Source organism: Henckelia pumila, chromosome 1 (genome assembly GCF_033568475.1).
Source record: "Henckelia pumila isolate YLH828 chromosome 1, ASM3356847v2, whole genome shotgun sequence".
Classification (NCBI taxonomy): Eukaryota; Viridiplantae; Streptophyta; class Magnoliopsida; order Lamiales; family Gesneriaceae; genus Henckelia; species Henckelia pumila.
Window position 1 is genome coordinate 46,125,148 of NC_133120.1, and position 22,704 is coordinate 46,147,851.

The window sequence follows — 22,704 nt, forward strand, 5'->3', positions numbered from 1 at the left end:
CATAGCACACGCCCGAAGAATATCCTCTAAGGTACGGATAGTGCGCTCTGTCTGTCCATCAGTCTCTGGGTGATAGGCAGTACTCAAACTAAGATTAGTGCCCATCGCACGCTGAACACTCCCCCAGAATCTGGAAGTAAACCTGGGGTCTCGATCGCTGACAATGCTCACAGGAACTCCATGAAATCAAACGATCTCCTGGATGTACAACCGAGCCATACGGTCAACAGTGTACTCTCGGCTATAAGGAATGAAATGTGCTGACTTGGTGAGTCGGTCCACCACAACCCAAATGGCGTCAAAATTCATCGAGGATACCGGCAAATGGGTCACAAAATTCATCGTGATAAGCTCCCATTTCCACTCAGGAATATGCAGACTGTGAAGCAAACATCCAGGTCGTCGGTGCTCTGCCTTGACCTGCTGACACACCAAACATTTTGAAACATACTGATACACGCTGCATTTCATTCCTTTCCACCAAAACCGAGTACGCAGATCCTTGTATATCTTGTTGCTCTCTGGATGAATACTCAACTTAGTATGATGAGTCTGAGACAAAATCTCCCCCCAAAGATCCTCATCCTCCGGGATCACAAGTCGACCCGACAAACACAGAAAACCATCTGGTTGATAGTGAAATCCAGACATACTACCCTCGTTGGCTAGACGAGCCAAACGCTGGGTCTTTGAATCAGACATCTGAGCATCCCGAATCCGCGAATACAAAGCTGGCTCAGATAATATAGAAAACATCTGGATGACCTGCATACCTTTCTTGTGCTTGAAGGTATACCCTGAAGAACAACAATCCCCAATCTCATGAGACATCGAGCAAATATGAAGTGTGGATAATCGCACCTTGCGACTCAAGGCATCAGTAGTGAGATTAGCAGCCCCCGGATGATACTTAATCTCACAATCATAATCCTTCAGCAAGTTCATCCAAAGTCTCTGTATCATGTTCAAATCCGCCTGAGTGAACAAATACTTGAGACTCTTATGGTCTGTGAAGATCTCAAATCTCTCGCCATAGAGATAATGATGCGAGATCTTCAAAGCAAACAAAATAGCTGCCAACTCCAAATCATGCACTGGATAATTGTCCTCGTGGACCTTCAACTTTCTAGAAGAGTATGAAATCACATGTCCGTTCTGAGTCAGAAACACCCTAGCCCCTGAAGAGAAGCATCTGTGTAGATCACATACCCTCCAGATCTTGACAGTAATGCCAACACAGGCGCAGAAGTCAACCATCATCAAAGCTCACAAAAGCTCTCCTCACACTCTGAGAACCACTCAAAATTAACACTCTTTCGAGTGAGCTGAGTCAAAGGTCGAGCTAGCTGAGAAAAATTCGCAATGAAGCGATGATAATATCCTGCTAGACCCAAAAAACTGCGGATCTCAGCAACCGTCATCGGCCGTGACCAATTAAGCACAACCTCAATCTTGCTTGGATCGACAGAAATTCCATCCCTGGATATGATATGTCCAAGAAAAACTACTCGATCCATCCAGAACTCACACTTACTCAATTTGGCGTACAACTGCTCATCTCGAAGAGTTTGTAGCACCAACCGCAAGTGAGAAACATGCTCATCCGCATCACGCGAATACACCAAAATGTCGTCAATGAAAACCACGACAAATTTATCCAAAAATTCAGACACGGTTCATCATATCCATAAATATAGCCGGCACATTAGTCAACCCTAACGACATCACTAGAAACTCGTAATGCTCATAGCGAGTATGGAATGCCGTCTTGGATATATCCTGATCTGGAACTCTCATTTGGTGGTACCCAGATCTCAAGTCAATCTTGGAGTAAACCGAAGTACCTTGAAACTGATCAAAAAAGTCATCAATATGAGGCAAAGGATACTTTTTCTTTACAGTAACTCGATTCAGCTGCCGATAGTCAATGCACAGCCGCATCGACCCATCCTTCTTTTTCACAAAGAGAACAGGAGCTCCCCAAGGAGATACGCTAGGATGAATGTACCCCTTGTCCAATAGATCCTGTAACTGATTCTTCAATTCACGCATCTTTGACGGAGCCAGACGATACGGTGCTCGAGAAATAGGTGAAGTACCCGACATCAACTCCATGCCAAACTCGAAATCCCTAATAGGTGGAAAACACGGAATCTAATTAGGAAATACATCTGGGACAACTGGAATACTCTCAATACCAACACTATCAGCGGACGAATCAACTGCATAGATGAGGTAGCCTTCCCCGTCAGACTCTAGAGCTTGACAGGCTCTCAAAGCTGAAAGCAACGGCATCGGAGGTCGCGCTCCCTCACCATAGAAAAACCAGCTATCACTTCTAACCGGATGAAAGCGTACCAACCTCTGATAGCAGTTCACTGAATCTCGGTAGGTAGTCAATATATCAATCCCCAGAATACAATCAAAATCCTCCATCGCAAGAACCATGAGATTCGATATCAGAATGTTCCCTTCAAACTCTAAAGGGCAACCCATCACTAGACGTTTAGCCAATGCAGATTGGCCCGTCGGAGTAGAAACATAAATCACTACGTCTAGTGCAATGCATGACAACTTATGTTTCTTAACAAAACGTGCAGAGATAAAGGAATGAGATGCAGCAGTGTCAATGAGTACAAAAGCAGGCATGCCATATAACAAAAATGTACCTGCGATGACCCTCTCATTCTCCTCCACTGTCTGATCATGCCTCAAGGCAAACACCTGACTAGATGTCAGCGGCATCAGATGAGAACTCCCAGCAGACTGTCCCTGTGATCTCTGCTGAATGGTAGTATGAGAACCCGATCCTGAACCAGAACCAGAACCGCCTCCTCCAGCTAGTGGACAGTCCCTCCGGAGATGATCGACTTCTCCATATCGAAAGCACGCTCCAGAAGCTTTACGACATTTGTTCGTCGGATGATTCTTCCCACAATGGTCGCACTTCTCTTTCTTCCCAAAGCGTACCATGCCACCGGAACCAGAGGAAGAAGAAGTAGATCCAGACTTCTTAAAATACTGCACACGGGGACCCAAGGAACTCGCAGGCCTAGACTGAGAGAAATACCTGTTACGCCGAATGCTATCCTGCGCCTGGTGACATCGACTCACCAATCCCTCATAAGTCATATCATCACCAACCACTACCTGGTCATGAATATCTGGATTAAGGCCTTGAATAAATAGATTATACTTCATCTCGGAGCTATCAGCAATCTCAGGGCAATAGGATAACAAATCGAAGAATTTCTGCTGGTACTCGTCAATCGACATAGCTCCCTGACATAAACTCAAAAACTCACTCGCCTTTGTCTGACGAAGTGCAGGAGGAAAATATAGCTTCTGAAAAGCTGTGCGGAACTCGGCCCAAGTAGCAACTCCTCTCGCCGCAATGAATGGTGCAGAAGTGGACCTCCACCACTTACTGGCTCGTCCCTCCAAGAGATAACCAAGCTTCTCTATATTCTGCTCCTAGGTATAGTGGTATGTCTGAAAACAACTCTCCATGCGCTTTAACCAGTTCTCAGCATCCTCAGGAGTATTGCCTCCAACCAAGGGCTTATGACCCATCTGCATGAATCGATGCATACCGAAACGATGGTGATCATCACGATGACGATGATGGCTCTCCCGACGACGATAACGATCATCATCTCCCCAGCGTCCACCTCCACTACCATGGCTACTCTGGTCATCGTAATTCACCTTCTACAAAATTACCTCACGGTTATCTTATGCAAAATCTAAATCCCAAGATTACTATTCATGCTCTGATACAAAAAATGTAGTAACTCTTACCGAGATCACCTACCAATCAGAAACTTAAGCATGCAATTAAAACAGACATTCAGAATAAACTGCGGAAGCAATAAACATTAAACAATCCCAAGGAAAGGAATCTGATAATGCCCATAAAACCATATCGAATAATGTATTAATCCAAATACATCAAAAATACAACCCTAGGCAGAAACCCTCCTGACAACCACCGCCTAGTCCTTTCTGGATCCACCCACCTCGTCCAATCGAAAAACTGCCCCATGGAATAGGGTGTCCAGATACACAAAGTACGATACGTGAGCATAAAACGCTCAACACGAGAGTATGAGTATACCGTATTATATAGAAGCATGAATGCAAGTGTACCACCTACTGAAACTAGAGGCCAAAGATCAGATAACAAAGACAGACCGGGCCCTGGTATGTAGCACGCTATGCCCTCGCTTCAGGAGGAGGCTCCCATACTGAATACTAGTGGATACTCCGGACCCAAATCGATGGAAGTCCATCCACTAACAAGATAGAGTAAAACCCTATAATATCCCAAGATATATCTCGAAATATAATATGTATGTAGCATACATTCATGTCATAAAATATGCACATAAAATCATGCAAGCACATAATACATGAATACTCAGTCAGGATATCTCGAACAGTACTTTCGTACCTCAACTACTAGGCAAGCTCTACAAGCTCTAGGTCCACGCCTATAGTCCGCACTACACTGCGAAATGATACTAATACCATTATATTACTCCAAAAGCCTTAACTAAGATATTGCATACTCCTAAATATTTTTAGGAAGCAAAATCTATACCTGTATCCGTCGTCAGCCCGTTCCTGTCTCTTGCCTCAAAACTAAGCCACAGCTCCGCTACGACACCTAGACCGCGCTGCCGCTTTCGGATTTCCCAAAGGAAGCCTAGAATTCCCTATATCTAATCAATGACATAATACCTGATCCGATCGGACCGTTGCCGACGAACCGTCCGAACCCGTTCGGAGCCTCCGAAGCCTCATCGGATCGTCCGAACTCCCTTCAGACCGTCCGAACTTAGGCTGTTTAAATTGTGATTAGTCTCTTAATCACCTTACTTGGTTACGGACTACTACAAGGACAATTCGCCGTAATTTAAGATTAAATCTCTGAAAGAGTGGGTGCCCGGTGAGCCAACTTGTGGCTAAGGGCTTTGATGACTCTTTGTATAAACAATCTTTTGTTTAATATTATTTACACTTTTATTAATGGCAATGACTTTATCTTTCTTCATATTGTCATATTGTGATATACTATTGTTGTTTTGATAAAGACCTTGAATATACTATAGTGTATGTAAGATGTGGTAGAACATGGAGATGTCTATCATGAAACACATCTTATAGTCACTGTATATTCTAAAATGTTCCTAGTCGATTGAGCCGTCCGATAATAAGGATAAGGATCGCTCGAGTTTGAGACTAGCATTTGCGATGCAGAGTATCACGTTTCATTGGTAAGGAACATAGAGATGTTCGAAGCATGCAAATGGATATTCATATGATGAATGATCGAACTACCCTATCCGGACTTTCCAAGTGGTTATCACTTATCGAGTGGATAAAGTCCGCGGTTTTGGTTGTACACCATTAGTCCTTACTACTTGAAACATCATTGAGACTCTATATGCTAGTACTGTGCTTTGACTCGTTTACCGACTCTATTGGGGTCATCAGGTGTCGGGATTGGGTACAGTTACAACACATATAGGAGTCGATGCTTTGTTGTCAAGGATTCACCACATACTTGCGAGTGTGGATATCCTATGCGATCTGAGGAGATATTAGTGTGACGAATCTCTGGCCAGAATACATGATGTGTTTTAAGAAATGGTTTCTTAGTAACACATGCGATGTCACTATTTGATCTTCAAGATGTATTGCATAGTTATCGAATCTCGAACGACTCTCGATATACCAATGGTTGTTGATTCGATCGGGATATATGGATGAAGGGACCGTACTGTACGCTAACCAAAATCTATTGGTTCTTGCAGGCACTATCAGTGATACCTAGGGAATCATGGGGCGATGTTGCTAGGCGCTCATACCATGATTCGATGGGCAAGTCGGAAATTGTTGTTCCGAGTCACAAGTGTTGGAAAACTGGCGTTCAGATCAATCACGATTGATACCCGGTGCAACGGAAGTTTAAAAATTTTATTATGGAACAATTCCATAGTGTGGGTATCAACCGTTTAACGATTAAATTATTAGTGTGTGTAAAATTAAATAACAATTATTAAATTTTACCTTCAATCTCGAAGCGAGATTATTGGACACCACACAGATTTCTCTGCGCTTCTTGTATCTCCCAGGAACTGATGAACTCCTTCTATCAGGTCCACGAACGGAGGTTTAATCCCTCTGATAGATTGCACTAGAAAATCTATCAGAAGTTTTCTACGAAGAGAATAAACGAATTTGATTCGCTATTCCAGACTGCAATTCAAAATCACAGACCGGAATTTCTCACGCAGAGAAGGGAGGGGGGCGGCCGAATTGTTATGAGAGAGAGCTAGGGTTTTTCGATTTCTGTCTCTCAAATTAATGACCAGTTGTTTCTAATTTCTGTACTGCAATAACTTATTTATAATGCAGGCCACTAACAGCTTAGGGCCCATTAGTCATAAGTTGAGGCCCGACAAGCAAAGCCCGCACGTTCAGAAATTAATATAAAATTCATCGTGACTCCGATTGATAAACCGATTTTACCAATGCGCACAGAAACCATTTCTGCACATTTTAAAGTCTAGATAAATTTTCCTGAATCCGAATTCAGTGGTTTCCAAAAATGTCCATCCCTATGTCATTTTAGGAAATCCTACTCCCTTACTCTTATTTAAGAAGTCCAACTTCTTTGTTCATTAAATTTAACTCTTTAAATTTAACTATCTCAACGGGGATTAAAACTCCATTACACTGTGTGACCCTCAATGGTTCAGGGATACAGCTAGCCGTGGGCTCACAACTCCTTGTGACTCGGAACAACGATTTCCGACTTGCCCAACGAATCATGGTAAAGCGCCTAGCAACATCGCCCCATGATTCCCTAGGTATCACTGATAGTGCCTACAAGAACCAGTAGATTTTGGTTAGCGTACAGTACGGTCCCTTCATCCATATATCCCGATCGAATCAACAACCATTGGTATATCGAGAGTCGCTCAAGATTCGATAACTATGCAATACATCTTGAAGATCAAATTAGTGACATCGCATGTGCTACTAAGAAACCATTTCTTAAATCACATCAAGTACTCTGGCCAGAGATTCGTCACACTAATATCTCCTCAGATCGCATAGGATATCCACACTCGCAAGTATGTGGTGAATCCTTGACAACAATGCATCGACTCCTATATGTGTTGTAACTGTACCCAATCCCGACACCTGATGACCCCCATAGAGTCGGTAAACGAGTCAAAGCACAGTACTAGCATATAGAGTCTCCATGATGTTTCAAGTAGTAAGGACTAATGGTGTACAACCAAAACCGCGGACTTTATCCACTCGATAAGTGATAACCACTTGGAAAGTCCAGATAGGGTAGTTCGATTATTCATCCTATGAATATCCATTTGCATGCTTCGAACATCTCCATGTTCCCTACCAATGAAACGTGGTACTCCGCATCGCAAATGCTAGTCTCAAACTCGAGCGATCCTTATCCTTATTATCGGACGGCTCAATCGACTAGGAACAGTTTAGAATATACAGTGACTATAAGATGTATTTCATGATAGACATCCCCATGTTCTACCACATCTTACATACACTATAGTATATTCAAGGTCTTTATCAAAACAACAACAGTATATCATAATATAACAATATGAAGAAAGATAAAGTCATTGCCATTAATAAAAGTGTAAATTACATTAAACAAAAGATCGTTTGTACAAAGAGTCATCAAAGCCCATAGCCACAAGTTGGCTCACTGGGCACCCACTCTTTCAATAAGGAGTTGTGAGCCCACGGCTAGCTGTATCCCTGAATCATTGAGGGTCACACAGAGTAATGGATTTTTAATCCCCATTGAGATAGTTAAATTTAAAGAATTAAATTTAATGAACAAAGTAGTTGGACTTCTTAATTATGAGTAGAGGAGTAAGATTTCCTAAAATGACATAGGGATGGGCATTTTTGGAAATCACTGAATTCGGATTCAGAAAAATTTATCTTGACTTTAAAAGGTGCAGAAATGGTTTCTGTGCACATTGGTGAAATCGGTTTATCAATCGGAGTCACGATGAATTTTATATTAATTTCTGAACATGCGGGCTTTGCTTGTTGGGCTTGAACTTATGAATAATGGGCCCTAAGCTGTTAGTGGCCTACATTATAAATAAGTTATTGCAGTACAGAAATTACACACAACAGGTCACAAAATTTTTGAAAAACCCTAGTCTTTTTCCTCTGAAGTGGCCGACCCCCTCTCCCCTCTGCTCGGTAAAATCCAGTCTGTGAATTTTGAATTACAGTCTGGTTTAACGGATCAAATTCGTTAATCTCTTCGTAGAAACTTCTGATAGATTTTCTAGTGCAATCTATAAGAGGGATTAAATATCCGTTCGTGGACCTGATTGAAGAACAGTTCGTCCATCAGTTCCAGGGATATACAACAAGAGCAGAGCAATCTGTTGGTGTCCAAAATCTCGATTCGAGATTGAAGGTAAAAATTTATAATTGTTATTTAATTTTTACACACACAATTTAATCATAAGGTTTTGATACCCACTATGGAATCGTTCCATATAAAATTTTTAAACTTCCGCTGCACCGGGTATCAATCCTGATTGATCTGATCGCCGCGGTCTCCAACAATCTCAATTTTAGATTTTGCCAAGTATTTGCATGATTTTGTTCGGTATATGCGTGTGTCTTGATCCAAATCTCTCTTTAGTGAATTTAATACTCAAATCATTGCTGCGCTCTTATTTGAATTTATTTTATTAGAAATTTATTTGTTAATTTTAGTTTTGATCAAATCTATTAAATCAACTTTTATTGCTTTGTCTAGATTAAGTGAAAATAATTATATTTTGGTAATCCTAAATTAAGTCTCTGAGGGATCTATATCTGGACTCTTGTCCACTTAATATTACTTGACCTAGTGCGTTTGCTAGTAATTTATTTAATACCGAATCGATCGGTCAAGTTTTTGATACCGTTTCCAGGGATTTATATTGATATCAAAATTTTTATTTTACTTGAGACTAGACCTTTATGTTACGCATTTAGTTTTTGAATTCTAAACTTTTCTTTTGTCTTTGATTTTCAGGTACTTTATGCTCGTGTACACATATCACTCGACCATCCAAGGATCTAGTACCACTTGACTTGGAGATCGAATGCACTGTAGTGCCTAAAATTCAATCTACTAAATCGCATGCATTAAATTAAAAATAATATTATGATTATTATTTTTAAGTTTAATTGATTTAAATCTTTTAATTGATTATGAGTTAATAAAAATATTAATTATTTATTTAAATAATTTTATTTTACTAACTATTTAATTAATACCTTAATTGTTTAAGTTTATTTTTTAAATGATTTTATTGTGCAACTTAATCTTTTTAAAGATTTTAAAGGTATAAGCTTGCTTATTTAAATGGTTTTAATTGTCCAACTTATTTATTTAAAAATAACTTAACTTTAGCGGTTAGTTATTTAAATTATTTTAAATGTCTAGCTTATTTATTTAAAATTTTTTGATTGTCCAATTTTTTTAAAGATTTTTAATTCCACTGGTGTATTTATTTAAAGGACTTTTTAGATGTTCAGTTATTTTATTTAAATTATTTGAAACACTCCGATTATTATTTAAATATTTTACTTATCACTGTGACATCAGAATATTTAAGTATTGATTTTAATTTCTAAGTTAGTGTTTAAATTCTTTCAGATATTTATTTGTTTAATTATTAAGTTAATTATTCATGAGATTTTTGAGTTCAGTGGCTTCCTATTTCGGCATGAGGTGACGGTGTATTTTGGCGGTAATCCTTAGATTTTGTAGATATGAAATTTGTGAGGATTTGAGGAGAATAAATCAAGTTTTTATTTTTTTAGAATTTTTCGGGTTATCAAGATTGCCTTTAATGCATTTTTGATCTTATTTTAGAATTCCAAAATGTTGGAATTTTCAAACCCGGACTAGTAAAATTCAATTTAATATTTAATTTTGAGATTTTTAAACTTAGGAATTTTAATTGGTGTGAAGTTTAGATGTGTTAAAGTTGTAAAATAAGAATAACACTTTTATATGTGTGAGCAACACTTTTAAATCCTACACACACATATTTATACATACATAGACATATACATACACACACTTATATTCCCACACTTAATTTCGAAATTCGCAAGTTTGGGTAGCTAGGGTTTCGGTTTTCACAAAATTTCAGCAAGGTTTCATGTGCTATTTTCGAAATTCTTCATGTATTTGGTGCTAAATGAGTTGTATGATGGAATTTGAGTTGAGACTTGAAGGATTATGGTGTATTTCGAAAATTCAGAAATTTTCAGTAGAGTGTTTGGCCTATAATTCGAATATATATGTATTGTTGGAGTTGAAATGAGCTACATTATAAGTGAATGTCGATTCTTAAAGTGTTTGTTGGTGTTCGAATTTTCCAGCTTGTGTTTGTGCGTTGTTTGAGCTCGATTTCTAAAAATTCGATCGATTGGTGTTAGTGGCTGCCTAAGTTGGATGAAATGGGATTTAAATGATGTATTGAGTGAGGTTTAGATTGGTTTGAAGTGTTGGATGTGAAGGATAATAAGCTGAAGTTGATGGCAATGCGTATGGAGTAATCGGGTTGAGGAGATGCATAGAATGGGACTTGAGCTAGGTACAGGTGTGATGGCTTAGCTCGAGATTGTATTAGGGTCTAAAAGGTGGTAATGAAGTTGTTATATAGGCTGGAAAGGTTTAGGTTTAAGGTAAGAGGGTCATAGAGTTGAAGTTGGAAGTGTAGGTTGGCCTTGTTAGATAGTTTATTGCGCATGGTTGCTGGTGTTGGGTACAGGGGGTGGAATTGGGAGGTTTGGTCTGGGATTGGCTTGGTTCTAGGTCAATTTTAAGATGTCTTGGTCGTGTCGGTTCAAATTGGTATTAATTCGGTTAAATTTTGGATAGGATAAGAGTGATTTAAGTTAAGGTGGTTGGTGCAGAATTGGAGAAGGTTTAGGGGCTGTTCGGAAATCCATTTTGTTCGGGTTGCTCGGGTTGATTTTGGAGGCTGTAACCTGGTCCTTGGGTTAGTTTAAAGTGTGTAGAGAGTGTCGGTTCAAGCGGGATTTAATTCTGTTAAGGTAAGGTCAAGCTATGAGTTTTTAGGTTGGATCGCAGGAGATAAGTCATGTTTAAGGAAAAAGGGAGTCTTGTTTGGGTAGCCAACCTAGGGGCATCCACTTACTCACCAATCTTTCTTGTTTTTAAGCTGGGTTTTCATCCACTAAGGTTGCATATTCGCGCGTGTGTGCTCTCATCCTACGAGTTGAATAAAGTTTTAAGCAAGTTGATATATTCCTTTGCGTTTTCGAGTTAAGTAAAAGTTTGAAGTTGATAAAAGTAAAGTTTTTGAAGGAAGTAAGTTAATTGTGACAATACACGGGTTTGGACGGGCTGAGAGAAATCTTTGCTTTCCTTACCAGCAGACGGTCTTGGATGGGCTGGGAGAAATATTAGCTTCCCTTACCAGTGAAGGGGCAATGTGGGGTCGGGAGAAATCTTGGCTTTCTTTCCGGCATAGTATATTAGCCATTGATCGATCGAAACAAAAGAGAAGGTCACAATCGAGGATCTAAATTCTCAAAAAAAAGTTAAAGTTAAAGTTTATTAAAGTTACAGAGGAAAGTTTCAAGTTAAAGTGTGAGTTTCAGTTTATGTTTGGAAGCGTGATTAAAGTTAAAGTTTAAAGTGTGAGTTTCAGTTAATGTTTAAAAGCGCGAGTTTGAGTTAAAGTTGCGTGAGTTCTTTGTATGTGATCTCTTTACAGTTCCAAGTCTCACTTCCTTTCCCTTTAAAACTTTTCCAAGTAAGTTTCAAGGTATTATAAGTACTAGTATTTTGAGTATTATGCATGTATTTTTAAACCCGCGTTATTTCATGGTTTATACTTGTTGGCCCTTTAGGCTCACTAACTTTGCTTGGGCATGTTAGATTTTTGTTGAGATCGAGGGACATGACTCTCGAGTGGACTGCGATGCAGGCACAACACATCCCTCCGACCTATGCTCGTCTTCCTCAGAAGTTATTTAAGTTAAATGTTTTGAAGTCTATTATTCTGTTTATTGGGTAGATGTAAATGTAATAACTTCTAGATTTTTTTGTTGGCATGTAAATATCAAATTGTTAAACTTTGGATGTTTGTGACGTCGAACCTCTTTCTTTAGGTTCTCGTTCATTTTCTCGGTCCACTTTATCTGTGTTGTTGGTTGCATTGATTGTGAGACCCTTTCCCACATGGAAAAAATGAAATGTTTAAAATGAGTTTAAAATGGGCTACATTGAACTTCTATAACAACTTGGGTTAATCATTTTCGTAAAGCGAGGACGAATACAAAGTAGTTGCTATAGGGGCCCTTTGTGTGTAGTCGCGCAGGTGCAGCTGGGCCCGAGACGTGACAAGTGCACTCTACAAGGAGCACCTATTTTCATGCTTGAACATCATTATGCCCCCTGCCAATGAAACATGGTACTCACATAAAAAATACTAGTCTCAAGCTCGAGCGGCCTTTATCCTTTTTTTTTGCGGCTGAATCGACTAGGAACAATTTAGAATATACAGTATTTCAAATATGAGTTTCATTATACTCATCACATGACCATCTCATATTCTTTCTACTATTTGTATATTCAAGAGATTTATCTATGAAACTAGCATGAGTATACAGATAAAGATGTGCCAAATTAATAAATTCAAATATTATTAAAATAAATATTGTTATATAAGAGTTATAACAAGGACCTCGGCCAACACTTGGCTCGACAGTCACCTACCCTAACAATCTCCCACTTGCACTAGAGCTAACTACCCATATACTTAAAATCTGTTGATTTTCAATGCTATTCGAATAATGTTCCAGGTAAAGGCTTAGATAGTGGATCAGTAACTTTATCTGTAGAGGCGACTTTGTCTAACGACATTTCTCTTCTTTCCACAATTTCTCGGATGATGTGGTATTTTCTCAGTACACGTTTGGATTGCTGATTGGACCTCGAAAAACTCCAATAGGAATAACATCCAAATCTTGGACGAAATTTCTTATCCAAAAAGCCTCATTTGCTGCATCTGATGCAGCAATGTATTCTACCTAAGTGGTGGAATCCACGGTGCTGTCTTGCTTGGAACTCTTCCAAGAGTCAGCAGCACCATGAGCATGAATACAAACCCGAAGTTTGACTTTGAATCATCGATATCGCTTTGGAAGCTAGAGTCGGTATAACCTTCCAATTTCAGTTCTCCACCGCCATAGACCAAGAACACATTCTTAGTACTTCCCAAGTACTTGAGGATGTCTTTCACAACTTTCCAGTGTGGAAGATCGGGGTTCGATTGATATCTACTTGCAATACATAGTGTAAATACCACATCAGGATGTGTAGATATCATCTCATACATGATACTACCAATTGCAAATGCATATGGAATGCATGTCATCGCCACTATCTCTGCATCATTCTTGGTAGACATGGACTTAGATAGGGACACGCCATGACACATTGGTAGATGTCCTCTCTTGGAATCTTCCATCGAGAACCTCTTCACGATGATATCAATGTATGTGGACTGTAGTAAACCTTACCCAAGTTACCTACTAATCAGAGTCAAAGCTTAATTAAGCATGCAATTAACATAATCAGAGATAAATTGCGGAAAAACAAATAAATGCTGGACCGGAGGAATAACACCGGTTAAAGAATTCCAAATAATACAACTCAATCGAAAGAAACTTAATAAAATAAAACCTAAGTGTTGATCATGTGGTCAAGCCCTGGTCACAAACTACTCCAAGTCTTTGGGTGAACTACCTGCAACTGCCCGTCGAATGGGTTGTCTAGACAAACTCAGAAAACAATGGATGTGAGCATGAACTACAAATATAACCTCAATTGTTTTATGATGATATGTAGTAAAGTGGAATTTGATTTTAAAATAGGTTGATATGAATCTTATTAGGCATTAATAACAAATAAAATTATGATTAAATCGTAGAATCAATTCAATAACACAAGAAGATTCTAGTTGTTGTCCTGATCTTTGAAACAATTAAAAATTTTGGACATTCACCTCTAGTTTACAAAACAAGTAGCAATAAATATCACGATAAACAATTGTTATTCAAGGGAATCTTCAAAGAACTTGTCTTTGAAAATACACGATGAAGAAAAATTTACGAACGCCAAAAAATTATTAAACTTTGATAAGTTTGATTTGAAAAAAAAACCAATACAAAGCTTTGGGAAAAATTCTAAAGAGAATTTTTTGGTAGAAAATATCAAATCTGAATATCAATAATGATTGTGTCTTCTAATGTTGTTACAACTTTAAATAAACTAAAAATAATGCAAGATATCAGTGAATATCATGGAATTAAGTTTTCTAATAATCTAAAACTCTTAAAAAGTAAAATATTGAAGAATCTGAGTAGAAATAAGTTTTCTTATCGCGAACACGCTCGAGCGGACAAAAGTTCCCGCTGGAGCGCGAAACTTTCTTTCCCACAGCTTCAAAATCACATACTCGCGCTCGAGCGGTAAAAAGTTGCGGCTCGAGTGCAAAAGATTATGTTCAATTTTTTAGTTTGCTCTAGAGCGTTTTTTTAAATCTCTTTTTATTCTAATACTTCAGTCACATGGTATGTTCATGAACTTGATTTTCATGCTCCCCAAGGAATTCAAACATACTTGTAAACATTCCTTGAAGCGCCTTCTTGAATCATTTGCTTCTAACTCTTGTTATTGGTCTTTCCAGCAACTCCAACAAATTCATAGCTCTCTTAGCAACTTCATTACTTAGAGGGCTATCCATTATCGCATCATACTCTCATTTTTAAAAAGATTTTTCCTCAAATCTTACTTGTCACCTACATCTGTAGTAGCCCGGTTCCATTTTACAAAATTAATTAAGTAAAAATGGCTAATTATGGAATAGGGACTTAATTTGGAATTCATTGGACAAATTTCTGAATTTTTATCAAGTTGAGTTCGGAGCGTCCGAACTAAGATTTGAGGATCCGAACCCTTCGGAGGCTTGAGATAGGGATCGGACCGTCCGAACTCAGATCGGACCGTCCGAACTCAGATCGGACCGTCCGAACCCAGTTAGGCCATGTAATGGTTGAGGTGTCAAAACTAACCAACACATAGAAAGTTCGGAGCGTCCGAAGGCAGGATCAGACCGTCTGAAATGTACAAGCAGTGACGTGATATTGGTAACGCTTAGTCGTGTCGCGCCCAAATTAACCCAACTCAACTCAAACAAATAAATATGTAGTAGCGAGAGTAGGGACTATTTTCACGAGGAAAGAGAAATTTATTTGTGTTCTTAAAAATACTAAAGATAAATAAATGGGGGTTTTGAGTTTTGAAATTAACTAATTAAAATTAAAAGGAATTAAAATTAAATCTATCAACTAGCATGCAGAATTAAAATTATGGAAAAGTAATTAATTAACAAACCTTGGTATCGGTCGACTACACCCTTGAAGTTATTCACTTGATCATCAATTTCCTAAAAATAATTAATTCTCATTGAATATTCATCATTGGAAATTTAATTCCTATCTCACATTAATTTTAATTAATTAGACACAAACGTTCTAAATTAATCCTTACCAATGAATTAACCCAATACAAGCGATTAGATTTAAATCCACGATAGCATGCAAACTAGTGAAACTGATGAATCTAGACAACACATACACAAGCGGATGTATTTAATCTAATCAATTGTTGTCCCTAAAATTTAATAGATTCTCAAACGGAAAATATCAATCATAGTTTCTTCACAAATTAGATGGATCAAACAATTACGGATTTGATTTCTAATTTAGAAGTAGATTGTATGAGAAAATCATCAGGTGATAAATCCAATAATCAAACACATAAGCATGACAATCAATTCCAAACAACTCTTGATACTCAAATAAAATTCAAACAATGAAAATCAAAATCTCACGAAATAAATAAACTTCAAAAGAGTTGTCTTCCTCTACCAAGGATTAAAACTTAGAAAAATTGAAGAAGAGATTGAATCTAAGAACAAGGAAGATAAAACCTAGCCGCCAGATGTCTTCTCATGTCTTTTACCATTTAAAAATGATGATTTTCGAGTTCTAGATGATATTTAAAGTATAGAGTCCTTTTCAAGCAAGTTTCCTATTTAAAATAAAATTTCCCGTCTTTTCGCCTCGCTCGATCGGTCAAAGGTTACCGATCAAGCGAGAAACTTTCTATCCCAATTTTTTCCCGCAGCACAGGTCCCGCTCGATCGGTAAAACATTACGGATCGAGCGAGCAAGCTTTTTTTAGCGCGCATCGTCTTTAAAAAATTCATATCCGGAGTTCTAGCCATCGGATCGAGCCGAAATTTGGACAGCAGCTTCAAAATATCTTGAACTTCAATGTGAATAGTGAAGATCGGATTTGAATCTATCAAACATTAAAAATTAATTTTTGACCATTGCTGCTCCGTAATTCATTCTTGCTCAATAACTTTTCCATATTTTCCTCTCAAATTCATCTACCTTTTTCTCATTCTCCTTCTTCTCCTAAATCAAACCAAAAACAATAATTAGAAACTATAAAATGCATTTAATCAATGTAAATTATCCTAATAATACAAATAACTTAAATAAATATAGGATAATATCACCACATCAAACCCCCTCATACTTAAACATTTCTCGCCCTCGAGCAACACAAAACCAAAATAAGTTTGAGCTCATAATCTATAACAAAAATAACCATGATCTACACATGTGTGCCTCATAAATTAACTCAATGCATGATCAAGAAAGGCTCTAAAATGCTAACAACGGAACAAGTTCAATATCCTGACATTTCAACTAAAGATATAGATGCCAAACGTGTGTGTGTGTAAGGTCATTAACAAGTGTCATGCACACTCCACAGATCCATTCAATATAAAATCCCACAATAGCTCAAGTTGCACACCAATAAATCAAATTAAACCATTGAGAAGTTTTATAGTCTTTTCACCTGTTCGAGTAATTGCACCCGGTTCAACTCCATACATTCTTCTCCATATTTAGCTCTTGGAATTTGTAGGACTAGAATTTCAATCCTCATTCCAATGCCTCTCCTCTCCTCACCTTACTAACTCCATTCTTTTCTTTCTTTTTTTTTTTTTTCTATTAAGCTCAAAAGGGAGGTTGAAAGGCTAGCGACTTCCTAAGACTATCACAAGGTTCACACGACCACAATTCACAAGCCATGACTCATACGTGCTAAAAAATATTCAACAACCATATCAAATTCTAATTTGCATTGGAGATCAACGTGTTCCAAGGTTAGAAAATCATCTATTTTCAAAAGCATGCATGTCATCAATTAGATATCATCATAGGCTAGTGAATTTCAACAGTCAAATTCATCAATAACTATGAGCTCTTAAATTTTTTTTTTCCATATAAAACGGCTAAATTCTCTCAATGACTAGCTAATGATTGGCTAACTCCTCTCCCCCATACTTAATATCTTACATTGTCCCCAATTTAAGTAAAAATAACACAAAAAAACAAATAAAATAAAATATATGGAAGAAAATACTCCCTTTGGGTTGCCTCCCAAGCAGCGCTTGATTTTTAGTCTCCAGCTTGACCCTCATAAGCACTCCTCAAAGAGCGATTGACGCCCAAAATAAGTGTCATATGACACCACAAATGGGTCTTTGTTCCATGTGCCCTCAAGCTTGGCTAGATGTATACAGATTAAGCTCGTCACCTCAATAACACTCCATAACAACTGGTAAACATGGGAAGAGAACATCTCTGTTGGCCCTTGGAAACCAAAATCTTTTGAAATTGGTATTGATGGAAAGGAAGGATCTTGGGGGTGTGTGTATGATAATGCTATCGATGATCTCAAATCGATAGACTTTTGAACTCCGTCATCCTCAAACTTGAGTGGCAACATATCTCCATCATACCCTATTTCTTCCAGAACATCTTCCGACTGAGGTTCAATAAGAAGAGAAGACTCAAACACCTCTAAATCTTCAGCATGATTTGATTCGCACTCCCAATCCTGGTTCTATAAGTCACCATCATCGAACCAAATTGGGTTGGTCACTGCTTGAGTATCTTGCTTCACTTCCTGTTCTTGGTGTACATGGAGGATTGATCTCTTGATATTCTCTATGTGCTCCACAAGGTGGCATCTAGAATTGATTAGATCTTCTATAGCTTCCTCAGTCGATGCCATAAACTTGTTCCTTATATCCTCTAACAGATATAATATCAATTGAAAACAACTTCCCTCCTCCTTTTGAAGCTCGAATGGTTGGTCTGTAAAATCCGGGTATTGAGTATCTTGTGGATATTGGTTGATCCATACCTGTGGTGTAAGACCCCAATATCTGTAATAGTCAAATTTTGCCATATCATCCAACAGGTGTATCATACTATCATCATCTCCGCAAAATACTGAAGTACCGGTTGTGAAAGCTCCATCAATTACCCATCTTCTTGTCACTGCATCCAAACCCTCAAGAAAAAATGTAAGGATAGAAAAGTTAGAAAAAACATTATACCGGAAGATGTTTGCCAAATCCTTGAATCTCTCCCATGCTGCGTAGAATGACTCTCCGTGTTGCTGGATAAAACTTGTGAATACTTGTCGATTTGACATCTCGAAGTATTACACCATAAGAATTCTTGCAAAAACAGATTAAAAAAACAGTGAAAAAAATAATAAAAAAACACAAATAAATTAAACGTCTTCCCCGGCAACGACGCCAAAATTTGGTAACGCTTAGTCGTGTTGCGCCCAAATTAATCCAACTCAACTCAAACAAATAAATATGTAGTAGCGAGAGTAGGGATCATTCCCACGAGAAAAGCAAAATTTATTTGTGTTCTTAAAAATACTAAAAATAAATAAATGGGGGGTTTTGGGTTTTGAAATTAACTAATTAAAATTAAAAGCAATTAAAATTAAATCTATCAACTAGCATGCAGAATTAAAATTATGAAAAAGTAATTAATTAACAAACCTTGGTATCAGTCGACTACACCCTTAAAGTTATTCACTCGATCATCGATTTCCTAAAAATAATTAATTCTCATTGAATATTCATCATTAGAAATTTAATTCCTATCTCACCTTAATTTTAATTAATTAGACACAAGTGTTCTAAATTAACCCTTGTCAATGAATTAACCCAATACAAGCAATTAGATTTAAATCTACGATAGCATGCAAACTAGTGAAACTGATGAATCTAGACAACACATACACAAGCGGATATATTTAATCTAGTCAATTATTGTCACTACAATTTAATAGATTCACAAGCGGAAAATATCAATCATAGTTGCTTCACAAATTAGATGGATCAAACAATTACGGATTTGATTTCTAATTTAGCAGTAGATTGTATGAGAAAATCATCAGGTGATAAATCCAATAATCAAATACACAAGCATGACAATCAATTTCAAACAACTCTTGATACTCAAATAAAAATCAAACAATGAAAATCAAAATCTCACGAGATAAATAAACTTCAAAGGGTTTGTCTTCCTCTACCAAGGATTAGAACTTAGAAAAATTGAAGAAGAGATTGAATCTAAGAACAAGGAAGATAAAACCTAGCCACCAGATGTCTTCTCACGTCTTTTACGGTATAAAGATGATTATTTTCGAGTTCTAGATGATATTTAAAGTATAGAGTCCTTTCCAAGCAAGTTTCCTATTTAAAATACAATTTCTAGACTTTTCGTCTTGCTCGATCGGTCAAAGGTTACCGATCGAGCGAGAAACTTTCTGTCCCAATTTTTTTCCCGCAGCACAGGCCCCGCTCGATCAGAAAACATTACGGATCGAGCGAGCAAGCTTTTTTCCAGCGCGCAGCGTTTTTAAAAAATTCATATCCAAAGTTCTAGCTGTCGGATCGAGCCGAAATTTGGACAGAAGCTTCAAAATTCTTGAACTTCAATGTGAACGGTGAAGATCGGATTTGGATATCTCAAACATTAAAAATTAATTTTTGACCATTGCTGCTCCGTAATTCATTCTTGCGCAATAGCTTTTCCATCTTTTCCTCTCAAATTCATCTACCTTTTGCTCATTCTCCTTCTTCTCCTAAATCAAACCAAAAACAATAATTAGGAACTATAAAATGCATTTAATCATGTAAATTCTCCTAATCATACAAATTAACTCAAATAAATATAGGACAATAGAACCACATCAGTTATGCATGCAACGTTCGGATCGTCCGAACTCCCCGATCGGACCGTTCGAACTCCGCATATAAATAAGCCATCCGAGAATCATATTTCTCACACCAATTCCTCTATTCTCTCTCGGTATTTAGGTCTTCTAGGTGTTTTGGGGGTGATTCTAGCCTTACTAGGCTTGGTCCAGGAGCTGGCTAGGCTCTCCGGTATTGCTGCGGAGCGGTGCCCAATTTCTGGGGCAGTCTTCATTAGCGGGCTGACAACGGACGCAGGTATAGCTTTGGCTCCTTATATTAAATAGGGAGTATGCTATAGTTTAGTTAATGCTTTTAAAATAAGGTTATAATGCATGAGTACTTTGCATTGTAATACGAATGATAGGCTTGGACATAGAGCTGGTCTAGCTTTCATAGTATATGAGGTACGGAAGTATTATTCGAGATATCCAGATTGAGTATGCATGTATTATGTATTTGCATGGATTATGTGATTGTATGTTTTATATGCCTTTATATACACCATGTCACGACTGTATGTTGCATATATAGAGCCTTTACCTTAGAGGTATCTTGTAGTAGGATGCTCACCCTACGAGTTTGTGGATGGTTGGATAAGTAAATCTTGTGTCAGGTCACCGTGATGATTGGACACATGTACTAGTATCAGGTCACCATTATCCACTAGGTATATGAGCCACCTCCTGAGGCAACGGCTCAGCGTGCTATATACCCTGGGCCCAGTCTATGAGCTTGTTTCTTGACCTGAGTGTCTTTGTACCTAGTTCATTTGCATACATGCACATATAATACCGTATACTCATACTCTCGTACTGAGCTTATCGTGCTCACGTCCCGTACTTTTTTGTAACTGGACACCCTATTCCATGGGGCAGGTCTACGGCTGGATGAGGTGGGTAGTTCCAGGAGAGCTTAGGCTGTGGATGGCCAATAGGATTATTTTCTAGGCTTATGTTTCTGTTGTATTTGAGTTGATACAGATTTAGATATGGTTGTATCATAATTATTTGGGATTTATTTATGCTTTACTGTTGTTATTTCTGATGGTTTATTTTGTTTAAGTTAAATGAATGCTTAAGCTTCTGATTAGTAGGTGATCACGGTGCGGATCACTACATTTATGGTATGAGAGCATGCATAGTAATCTTGGGATCTAGATTTTTGGAATTGGGTTTAACCTTTAATCATCGTGTAGATGGAGGGTCATGGTGAAGAGAGTAGCCACGACAACGTAGGTGGACGCTGGGGAGATGAGGACGATCGAGAGCATCATCGGGGCCGTCATCACCATCGCCATGATGATCATAGGTGTTTCAGCATGCATAGGTTTATGCAGATGGGTCCGAAACCCTTAGTTGGAGGAGAGTCATCGGAGGATGCAAGGAACTGGGTGCGGCGTATGGAGGTTTATTTTTGGGACTTCCGATTCGCTGAGGAGCAACAGATGGAGACTCTTGATTTTCTGGTAGAAGGATGAGCTCGAAAGTGGTGGGATTCTGCATCTGCACCTTTTATTTCAGCCCGAGGAGATAATACCTGGGATGAGTTCCGCACAGCTTTCCATAAGATGTTTTTTCCTCCTGCTCTCCGACAGAAGAAGGCAAGCGAGTTGCTAGGTTTGCGGCAGGGATCGATGTTGATCGATGAGTATCAACTGAAGTTCTTTGAGTTGCTGCCCTATTGTCCCCAGATTGCTGACAACACGGAGGCGAAGTATAATATGTTCCTCCAGAGCCTTAATCCGGAGATCCATGATCGGGTTGCTATGGGAGATGACATGAATTACGAGGGACTAGTGAGTCGATGTCACCAGGCAGAAGACAACATCCGCCGTAATAGATCCTTCTTTTCCTCTAGACATGCGAGTTCTTTGGGTCTCTATGCTTAGTCATTCAAGAAGTCTGGTTCTACTTCTTCTTCCTCAGGATCTGGAGATGTGATGAGCTTTGACAAGAAGAATCAAGGACCTTGCAGACATTGTGGTGGGAATCATCCTGCCTACAGGTGTCGAAAGGTTTCAGGGGCATGTTTCCGATGCAGAGAGATTGGCCACCCGAAGAAGGATTGTCCACAGGCCGGGGGAGTTGGTTCTGGCTCAGGTTCTGGTTCTCAGGCTTCAGTGCAGCAGAGACCATAGGGACAGTCGACAGGGGGTTCTAATATGAAACCCCATACTTTCATCCAAGTTTTTGCCCTGATGCATGATGAGGATGTGAATGAGAATGAGAAGGTTATAGCGAGTATGTTCCTGTTATTTGATATACATGCTTTTGCACTCATTGACACTGGTGAATCTCATTCTTTCATTTCTGCACGTTTTGTTAAGAAGTATAACTTGACATACATCTCACTAGACACAGTGGTCGTTGTTTCTACTCCGACGGGTCAGTCTGCGTCGGCTAAACTCCTAGTGTTGGGCTGCCCT